This window comes from Hyperoodon ampullatus, assembly GCF_949752795.1.
Source record: "Hyperoodon ampullatus genome assembly, chromosome: 1".
NCBI classification, from domain to species: domain Eukaryota; kingdom Metazoa; phylum Chordata; class Mammalia; order Artiodactyla; family Ziphiidae; genus Hyperoodon; species Hyperoodon ampullatus.
In genome coordinates this window covers 113,423,790-113,431,873 of record NC_136914.1, presented here as the reverse complement: position 1 = coordinate 113,431,873, position 8,084 = coordinate 113,423,790, and the positions used below count along the sequence as shown (strand labels likewise).

Below are 8,084 nucleotides of genomic sequence, written 5' to 3'. Positions count from 1 at the left end.
ATCGGAGACCGATAAAGGCGGCTCCGAGGGCAGGGTTTAGGAAGGGATTAGCAGGTTGACTGAGGTTGCTTACGTGACTATCACTTGGGGTGAGAAGCCCCAAGGTGTCTGAAGGTGACCCTCAAGACGCCGAGGCAATGCACAGTGTTCAGTCAGAGCCCCTGAGCCGACTGGCTGAATGGTAGCTGAAATGGCTACCCTGCCTGAGGCAGTGGAACAGATTCTTTAATGTGTTCTGGGATTAATAATTCTTACCATTTTATTTTTGGAGTCTCCATAAAGAGGGAGATATAAATGCACTCAACACTGGTGAAGCAGAAGATTATTTTTTAAATCACCAGTTAAATTAAGGGGGTGCTTGGAATAGGGCCAGATTATGAATGGGCGACTATAGTAAAGGAAGGAGCAGTTTGTGAAAAGAAGCTGATTCCAGGAAAAAAAAAATAGGAAGAGTAAAAGGAGGAGGTGAAAATGTACTAGAAAACTGATGAGGCATAATTTCAGAGAACAGGTCCTACAAAAATCAAATAGGTATTCATAAGAAACCCAATGACTCCATCACAACTCGGGCTGTAGAAAAGTCTGTTTCTGGAGAGAAAATGCAAGTAGCTAATCTGAGGCAAATATTCAAATTATACCCCCCCCCCCAAAAAAAAAGACTTCAGAATTTAGGGACTGAAACCAGGTCCAAGAAGACATGTTCATGCAGTCCACTAAGAGGGCCTCTGAGACATGGGGGCTTTTTTTTTTTTTCTCTCGGTACGCGGGCCTCTCACTGTTGTGGCATGGGGGCTTTTTGATCCCCTCAGCAAGTCTGACAGTTCTCCAGCATTCATAAATGATGCAATAATCTTTGAGGCCTTCTTAAATGAAAGAATAAGGCTTTGGCCTGATGATGAGCCTTCCCCTGCTCCTAGGGAGTCCACTACAGTATCTTTTGCAGGTGAGCACCAGCATAGTCACATGTTGGCCCTCGTCCACAGTAAGGGTTGGGATAGCTCAGACTGGTGCCACAGGTCCCAGACCTTTTCCACAGATAGCCATCTCACCTCACCAACTGGAGGATGCTTGCGCACACCTTGTCCACTTGGACTACCTCCTCAGCTGTGGGACTTTAGAGGCCTCCACCTTTTCTTTTCACCTCTGTGTCCGCAAAAGTGTCTCACCTAAGCTCTGAAATCGAAAAAGACACATTTGTTCGATTCTTAAGAGTACCTGCACCGAGGTGCACCTCTACCATCTGGTTTAAAAACAGTTGAGGGACTTCCCTGGTGGTCCAATGGCTAAGACTCTGCCCTCCCAATGCAGGAGGCCCGGGTTCAATTCCTGGTCAGGGAACTAAATCCCACATGCTGCATATGCAGGAACGAAGATCCCGCGTGCCTCAACTAAGACCTGACGCAGCCAAATAAATAAATAAATATTTAAAAAATAAAGTGAAGTAAAAACAATTGAATTCAGCACAAATGAAAATCACCCCAAGTTGTATCCTCTTACAGATTGACCTGCCTGCTTATTCCCTGTTGTTAATATAGATTATTATCACAGATTTAATGCCTTTTAATAAGTATTTTAACTTTTAAACAATAAGCTCATCTCTGGAAACCACTCGTCCACAACAAATGATACAGAGGTTTGTATTGTCTAGAATTTTACAACTGGTATCCCTTGAAAGAACAATTTGCCCTTTAAGCTTTGATACCCCCCTCCCCTTCTTTCCCAGGAGTGCGCCTGGATAGGCAGGATCACCAAGGCTCAGAGGAGGCTCTTACTCAAAATCACGTTATCTGTCAAATAGCAGTGGCAGTAACAATAGTGAATATGTATTGCACCTTCACTGTGCTTTGCACTATTAGGAGTACTTAATCTCATTTAAGCCTCATAGCAACCCACCAGTAGATGTTACTATTATCACCACCACTTAGTAGAAGGATACTGAGGTATAGAGTTGTTAAGGTAACTTTCCTAAGGTCACTCAGCTTGTGGATAGCAGGTCTGGCCATTGGGCTAAAGCACTCTATTTCCAGGGTCTTGCACTCTTTGCTGCACTCTCAAGTGCAGTGAGAGATAGGTCTTTCAGGCTGGCTCCCAAGCCCCTTCTCTGCCTCCCTTTCCCATCTGAAAGAAGGAAAGAATGAAGTGAGAAAACAGTTGAACTGCCCAGCCACAGTATAGGTCCAGTCCAAATGTAATGATTCTCCTTTGGTGCTGTAGTAGCCAGAGATGAAGGATAAGATAACCTAGGTGAGACGCCAGCAGGCTCAGCAGTCACAGCCTTGTGTGATTAATTTTCTTGACCAATATAGAAAAATGTACCTTTGAAGCAGCACCAATGCTTATTCAAGAAATAAGTCACAATAGCCAGGACATGGAAGCAACCTAAGTGTCCATTGACAGACGAATGGATAAAGAAGATGTGGCACATATATACAATGGAATATTAGCCATAAAAAGAAACGAGATTGAGTTATTTGTAGTGAAGTGGATGGACCTAGAGTCTGTCATACAGAGTGAAGTAAGTCAGAAAGAGAAAAACAGATACTGTATGCTAACACATACAAATGGAATCTAAAAAAAAAAAAAAAGTTTCTGATGAACCTAGGGGCAGGACAGGAATGAAGACACAGATGTAGAGAATGGACTTGAGGACACGGGGAGGGGGAAGTGTAAGCTGGAATGAAGTGAGATAGTGGCATGGACATATATACACTACCAAATGTAAAGTAGATAGGTAGTTGGAAGCAGCTGCATAGCACAGGGAGATCAGCTCGATGCTTTGTGACCACCTAGAGGGGTGGGATAGGGAGGGTGGGAGGGAGACGCAAGAGGGAGGAGATATGGGGATATATGTATATGTATAGCTGATTCACTTTGTTATACAGCAGAAACTAACACAACATTGTAAAGCAATTATACTCCAATAAAGATGTTAAAAAAAAAAAAAAATGTCACCACCACAGAAGTCTGGACCCCTGGGTTATTTGCTGTTCTTCTAAGATACTTTTCAGTTCTTTCAAACAGCACTTTGTGTTAAACAGTAAAAGAGGGGTTATGGCACCTAATGAGTTTGATGGTTACTTGCTTGAATTGGTTTCTTTGCCTCACCAAAGACTACAGGGGGACTGGGTGGTACTGGGCAGTGTTGTGTGGCTGCCCTTACTTTGACCATTTCCACAGCAGGCCTGGCCAGCAACAAGGCCTGACTTAAGCTATGTCTAGCTCTTTCACCATGCTGAGTTGTCCCCCTTTAGCTTGATAATGGGCTTTCCCAACCAAAAATATGTACAGTTAGGCTCCTTCACTTCTGCGGGGGCCTCAGGAGAGGCAGAAAACTTCATTTGCATCAAGATGTGCTATTATGTGTCAATTATATCTCAATAAACCTAGGGGAAAAAAAGATGTGCTGGGTGCAGGGCAGCTTGCAGCTTTTCTCTTTCTCTCTCATTAACCTCCATTTTATAGAAATTATGGAATATTTAAAACATACAGGAAATTACAGATATTGTAAAAATCTAAGAGGTAGTGCCATTTGATATATTGACTACTTCCTTTCATTGTTTTTGGACCAAAAATTACAGATAAACCAGTCTCTGAGATGCTTTTCAACTCTTCAACTCTTTAAAAAGCAATGACTTGGAGGGAGGGAGATGCATGAGGGAAGGGATGTGGGAACAGATGTATATGTATGATTGATTCACTTTGTTATAAAGCAGAAACTAAAAAAAAAAAAAAGCAATGACTTGAATTCCCTGGTGGTCCAGTGGTTAAGACTCTGCACTTCCACTGCAGGGGGGCACAAGTTTAATCCCTGGTGGGGGAACTAAGATCCCACATGCCCCGCGGTGCAGCCAAAAAAAAAAGCAATTACTATAATACAATTTTTTTTTTTAATTTTTGGCTGTGTTGGGTCTTTCTTGCTGCACGCAGGCTTTCTCTAGTTGCGGCGAGCGGGGGCTACTTTTCGTTGCGGTGCGTGGGCTTCTCATTGAGGTGGCTTCTCTTTTTGCGCAGAGCACGGGCTCTAGGCATGTGGACTTCAGTAGTTGCAGCATGCAGGCTCAGTAGTTGTGGCACGCGAGCTTAGTTGCTCTGCGATATGTGAGATCTTCCCAGACCAGGGATCGAACTGGTGTCTCCTGCATTGGCAGGCAGATTCTTAACCACTGCGCCACTAGGGAAGTTCTATAATACAATTTTTGAATGATGAAATATTTCAAAATTTGAGAAAAATTTTGAAGATAATAAGTACATACAGTCAGTGTGGAGTAATGAAGTCTTGCGGGCAGAGAAGAAACAAAATGTGTAGTCCATTTACATATTTTTTTAAAGAATATTGCTTCCTGTAGTATAGTTTGTGTGGGTAGGTGTGTGCTATCTTGATCCAGTTTTGAGGCCCTAGCTAGAAGCTGATCAGTTCCTCTTCTTGAACAGCCCATTAAGTCCATACCACCAAACACCACCCTTATTGGGCTCTCACACTCTGGGGCCTTCATATGCTTACCCTAATTGCTCCAGGACTAGATATCAGACAACCAGGGACAGCCCCTGTGCCCCAGAACCTTTTGAAATTATTCAAATTAGCCAGTCCTACACCTGTTTGCTCTCTTTCCTTCCAGCAAAACCACAGTAAAGATGCTTGCTTAGTTCCCCCTTGCTCTGCTGTGCGACTGGCCTGGTACTTCCCTTGAGTGGCCATGGGTGGCATGCTGTGTTCTCCCCCGAGAGCTGTGAGTACAAAACACTGTAAAACTCTTTCCGTTTTTTTTCTCTTGATCTGCATCTGACGGAGCCATGCCTCATCCGAGGTAATATGGTTAAAACAGTTCCTTCCCACTGTGCCTTCTAGTTCAACACCATCATGGCTGTGTAGGTGGGAGGGAGCCTGTCACTAAATTCCACGCATCTGTCCCCCAGTGCCCCTGAATACTAGCATCTTCTGGGGAGCAGCCCCTCCTGCCTCTGGTTCTTCACAGCAGAGTTTGTGCTCCCCAAGGGCCAATGGGCAAGGAGGCCAGGGATGGCAAGTGATTCTTTTTTTTTTTAAATAAATTTATTTATTTATTTATTTATTTATTTATTTATTTATTTATGGCTGCGTTGAGTCTTTTTTTTTTTTTTTTAACTACGCAATGTTTTTATTTTTATTCAACTATAAGCAAATAGCAGAATTAACACAACATTCAGCAACTCCAGACCGGCTTTTCTTACACCGAAGAGTGATCAGTTTAATGGGCACAGACTTTCGGATTTCTGATGACCTCTCACTCAGCCCTGCAGCTCATCTAGATGGCCAAGCTTTAACAGCAACTCTCTCCCTATTGCTTTTTTCAGTATTGCTCTTTAAAGGAGCCAGAGCAGGACACTGACACCCAATAACCAGCCTGAGATGTATCACACGGTGGGCTAGCGGACGTGCCGACCCCTGGTTGTCTTCGTGAGAGACAGGGCCGTGAAAACACATGCCAGAAGATGCCGTCACAGACAATCCTGGGCTCGGGCTCACAAAGGCAGAGGCAATCAACCTTTTCTTTTTTTCAACCGCTCTTAAAGATTCTTTGATGCTCTGTTCTAATACTGCAGACCTGGTCTTTTTACCAGAATCTTTTTCTTCTTTAACGTCTGGGTTGTTATTCTTATATTAACATTTTGATGACCCCATCCTAGTACCAAAATATCCCCCACCAAAACGGAGTTCAAGTTTGATCAAAACATAAACCCCCTAGAATTACAGAGGACAGGCAGAAGGAAAAGTCACCCTAAACCTAAATCTGAGCGCTCAGGGCTCAGGCAGGGGGAAGGGGAGAAACCTACATGCATCACTAAACTGAAACACTGCTTGGGAACTCTGGGACCGTGTCCGTCTCCTGGCTTTCCTCTACTCCCCAGACAGCTGCTCGTAGAGCTTGGGCACATAGTCATCACATTCGGCCTGGTAACACGTGCCGGCCACCAGAGCCCCGAGCTTGTACTTTTTGTGGAAATTTGCCACCTTGAATTTGCCACGGTGGTCTCCAGATCGGTTGCTGAGAATGGGCTCATCACACTTCAGTGGCCTGTCCTGCTCGTAAACTAGCCAGATGTAGCGGTGAAGGCCTGTGCCCTTGGGAGGCACAGAGCCCACATAATCGGAGAGGACCGTGCCACTGCTGATGTCGTTGCCCTTCATGTTGACCACCAGGAAATGGTGTCATTCCCTGTATTTGGGGTCCTTCCTGTTGGGAGCATCCGGGTCTGTCAAGACCAAGGTATACAGTTTACCTGGATCAAGGCCATCCCATGCAATGCTGGTGGGCCGGTTCTTAACCTGGGTGGGTGTCAGCACTTTGCCCAGCTTGTCAACCTCCGCCCCGCCATATTTGACCTGCAGTGGGTGCTGCGGCCTCTCGTCCACTTCCTGCAGGCTCAAAGGCCCGGACCACTTGCTGAGGTCCACAGGCATCGCCGGTGGGTCGGACAGCAGGGAAAGCTGCGGGAGGACTCACGCAGGGTAGCAGCCCAGACTCCCAGCGGTCTGCAAGCTGTACCGAGGCAACTCTGGGTCTTTTTAAAAAATTCATAACAAAATATTTATTCAATATTAAGCACAATGATATTTAGTACAAGTGAATGCTGGTACAAACTTTTTTTTTTAGTCTTGATATTTCAGCTTATCTTTTTTTTTTAACATCTTTATTGGAGTATAATTGCTTTACAATGGTGTGTTAGTTTCTGCTGTATAACAAAGTAAATCAACTATATGTATACATATATCTCCATATCTCCTCCGTCTTGCATCTCCCTCCCACCCACCCCCCATCCCACCCCTCTAGGTGGTCACAAAGCACCGAGCTGATCTTGCGTTGGGTCTTCGTTGCTGCGTGTGGGCTTTCTCTAGTTGTGGCTAGTGGGGGCTACTCTTTGTGGCAGTACGCGGACCTCTCATTGCAGTGGCTCCTCTTTGTTGCGGAGCACGGGCTCTAGGTGTGCGCGGGCTTCAGTAGTTGTGGCACCTGGGCTCAGTAGTTGTGGCTCGTGAGCTCTAGAGCACAGGCTCAGCTGTTGTGGTGCATGGGCTTAGTTGCTCCGCGGCATGTGGGATCTTCCCAGACCAGGGCTCGAATCTGTGTCCCCTGCATTGGCAGGTGGATTCTTAACCACTGCGCCACCAGGGAAGTCCATTGGCCAGTGATTCTTGAGCCTCACTCCATGTGGAAAAGATGTTAGGATAGGACAGAAGTGTGGGCCCAGGCCATGTGGGTTGCAATCCTCCTTCTGAGAGCTCGCTAAATGCTAAGCATCTTCATTACCTATGTTTTTGTCGGAAGTTCGCTTTTCTATCACTTGGGATTTATTAAGCAGCAATGTGTCCTAACATTTTCATTTTGACCACTTTATTTATGAAAAGATAAACCCCAAGTTTTATCCTGGAAAAATGGAACAAATTTGAGATCTTTATCCTCATAATAGGAGTGCTCAATAACGTTGACTTTGAAAGTTTCTGACCTACAACAGATGAAAAAGGGGGATTGGGGTTTGTAAATTAATCAGTTGACTAAAGTGGTTTGATGTGTGGGTGGTAATGAGAGAGACAGAGGAAAAAAAGAGAGAGAGAGAGAAGGAAAGGATAGGACTTATTCCTCTTCTGTATAGTGAAAGAGAAAACAAAACTTTTCTGCATCACAGACAGCCTCATATCAGGAATCATTAAAACTACCTAAACTCTTGTTCTTGTCAGGGTATCCCAAGAGGCAGGCCACATCGGGTGCTATAAAGAAACCAGGGGGACTTCCCTGGTGGTGCAGTGGTTAAGAATCCACCTGCCAATGCAGGGGACACAGGTTCGAGCCCTAGTCCGGGAAGATCCCACATGCCGTGGAGCAACTAAGCCGGTGCGCCACAACTACTTAGCCTGCACTCTAGAGCCCACAAGCCACAACCACTGAGCCCGCGAGCCACAACTACTGAAGCCCGCGCACCTAGAGCCTGTGCTCCGCGAGAAGGCACCGCAATGAGAAGACTGCGCACCACAACGAAGAGTAGCCCCCACTCTCTACAACTAGAGGAAAGCCCCCGCGCAGCAACCAAGACCCAAGACAGCCAAAAAT

At 45.4% G+C, this 8,084-nt stretch overlaps 1 pseudogene across 1 annotated transcript; it reads right to left on the bottom strand.

Moving 5' to 3' along the window:
* Positions 1-5,875: 5,875 nt before the first annotated feature.
* On the bottom strand, positions 5,876-6,439 carry LOC307057883 (phosphatidylethanolamine-binding protein 1-like; annotated as a pseudogene). Its single transcript has one exon. The product of its transcript is annotated as a phosphatidylethanolamine-binding protein 1-like (transcript).
* Positions 6,440-8,084: the final 1,645 nt, after the last annotated feature.